The 2,500-nt window shown below is 59.9% G+C and overlaps 1 non-coding gene across 1 annotated transcript; it reads left to right on the forward strand.

Annotated features, from left to right (window-relative positions):
• The first annotated feature begins 1,789 nt into the window (after window positions 1-1,789).
• On the forward strand, window positions 1,790-1,908 carry LOC141979744 (5S ribosomal RNA). The gene has a single exon (XR_012637137.1). It is a non-coding gene; the product is annotated as a 5S ribosomal RNA (ribosomal RNA).
• Window positions 1,909-2,500: the final 592 nt, after the last annotated feature.

The raw sequence follows: 2,500 nt of genomic DNA on the forward strand, positions 1-2,500 counted from the left end.
CTGTTCTCAGAAATCTCCTCGCACCCGTCAAAATGAACTAGTCGAAAAATCCAACCGCCAATTTAGGGGGACCAATCTGAAATCCTATCCGACCTCCTGGTTCTCTCGGTCGGCCGAGGGCACTTTTGGCGACCCCATCCGGACTTCCGTGAGACTGCCGGCCATCAGGTCAACCCGTCACTTTGAATGGGGTTGACCTGATGGCCGAGCAGGGACTTAGACATTTTTTCAGCCTTTTCCTCGGGGTTGACCTGGTGTCCCGGGGGGACTTAGACATTTTTTTCAGCCTTTTCCTCCGGGTTGACCTGGTGTCCCGGGGGGACTTAGACATTTTTTCAGCCTTTTCCTCCGGGTTGACCTGGTGTCCCGGGGGGACTTAGACTTTTTTTCAGCCTTTTCCTCCGGGTTGACCTGGTGTCCCGGGGGGACTTAGACTTTTTTTCAGCCTTTTCCTCCGGGTTGACCTGGTGTCCCGGGGGGACTTAGACATTTTTTTCAGCCTTTTCCTCCGGGTTGACCTGGTGTCCCGGGGGGACTTAGACTTTTTTTCAGCCTTTTCCTCCGGGTTGACCTGGTGTCCCGGGGGGACTTAGACTTTTTTTCAGCCTTTTCCTCCGGGTTGACCTGGTGTCCCGGGGGGACTTAGACTTTTTTTCAGCCTTTTCCTCCGGGTTGACCTGGTGTCCCGGGGGGACTTAGACTTTTTTTCAGCCTTTTCCTCCGGGTTGACCTGGTGTCCCGGGGGGACTTAGACATTTTTTTCAGCCTTTTCCTCCGGGTTGACCTGGTGTCCCGGGGGGACTTAGACTTTTTTTCAGCCTTTTCCTCCGGGTTGACCTGGTGTCCCGGGGGGACTTAGACATTTTTTTCAGCCTTTTCCTCCGGGTTGACCTGGTGTCCCGGGGGGACTTAGACATTTTTTTCAGCCTTTTCCTCCGGGCTGACCTGGTGGCCGAGCGTCTCGCCGTCCGCGGCCGGAGCTAGAGATGCCCCCCCCCCCAGGCCAGCCTGCGAAGCCGCGGCCAGGATCGGGCCCCTGGAAGTCTGACTAAAAATTTTCACCGACCCCAAAAACGGTTAGGGGGGGCCTCATAAAGCCTCCGGAGCGAAAAAAAAAAAAACGGAAAAAAGGATCGGGCCCACCCGAGGCAGGGGAGTCAGTAAGGGAAAGGGGACGAGGCGGCCCGGAGCCGGGTGCCCGGAGCCGGGTGCCGGCGGCCAGGATCGGGCCCCTGGAAGTCTGAAAAATTTTTTTCACCGACCCCCAAAGTGGTATTGGGGGGGGCTCATAAAGCCTCCGGAGCGAAAAAAAAAAAAAACGGAAAAAAGGATCGGGCCCACCCGAGGCAGGGGAGTCAGTAAGGGAAAGGGGACGAGGCGGCCCGGAGCCGGGTGCCCGGAGCCGGGTGCCCGCGGCCAGGATCGGGCCCCTGGAAGTCTGAAAAAAATTTTTTCACCGACCCCCAAAGTGGTGTTGGGGGGGGCTCACGAAGCCTCCGGAGCGGAAAAAAAAAAACGGAAAAAAGGATCGGGCCCACCCGAGGCAGCGGAGTCAGTAAGGGAAAGGGGACGAGGCGGCCCGGAGCCGGGTGCCCGGAGCCGGGTGCCCGCGGCCAGGATCGGGCCCCTGGAAGTCTGAAAAAAAAAATTTCACCGACCCCCAAAGGGGTGTTGGGGGGGGGCTCACGAAGCCTCCGGAGCGGAAAAAAAAAAACGGAAAAAAGGATCGGGCCCACCCGAGGCAGGGGAGTCAGTAAGGGAAAGGGGACGAGGCGGACCGGAGCCGAGTGCCTACGGCCATACCGGACGGAAGGCCCCCGATCCCGTCCGATCTCGGAAGGTAAACCGTCCCGGGCCTGGCTAGTACTTGGATGGGTGACCGCCTGGGAATCCCAGGTGCCGTAGGCAGCTTTTCCCGCTGCGAGCCAGCTCTCTCCTTTTCTGGGGAACAAGGGCAGGGTCGCCCTGCCAGGGGCCCTGGGGCTGAAGTCCCTGCCGGCCACCAGGTCAACCCGGAGCCTGCCCCTCTGCGGCCAGCAGGTCAACCCCATACCGGCAGGGGGTTGACCTGGTGGCCGGGAAGCAGAGCGGCCAGCAGGTCAACCCCATACATTCAGCGGGTTGACCTGGTGGACGGGAAGGAAAGCGGCCAGCAGGTCAACCCCATACTTTCAGCGGGTTGACCTGGTGGCCGGGAAGGAAAGCGGCCAGCAGGTCAACCCCATACATTCAGCGGGTTGACCTGGTGGCCGGGAAGGAAAGCGGCCAGCAGGTCAACCCCATACATTCAGCGGGTTGACCTGGTGGCCGGGAAGGAAAGCGGCCAGCAGGTCAACCCCATACATTCAGCGGGTTGACCTGGTGGCCGGGAAGGAAAGCGGCCAGCAGGTCAACCCCATACATTCAGCGGGTTGACCTGGTGGCCGGGAAGGAAAGCGGCCAGCAGGTCAACCCCATACATTCAGCGGGTTGACCTGGTGGCCCGAAAGCAAACCGGCCA

Source organism: Natator depressus, chromosome 28, assembly GCF_965152275.1.
Source record: "Natator depressus isolate rNatDep1 chromosome 28, rNatDep2.hap1, whole genome shotgun sequence".
Classification (NCBI taxonomy): domain Eukaryota; kingdom Metazoa; phylum Chordata; order Testudines; family Cheloniidae; genus Natator; species Natator depressus.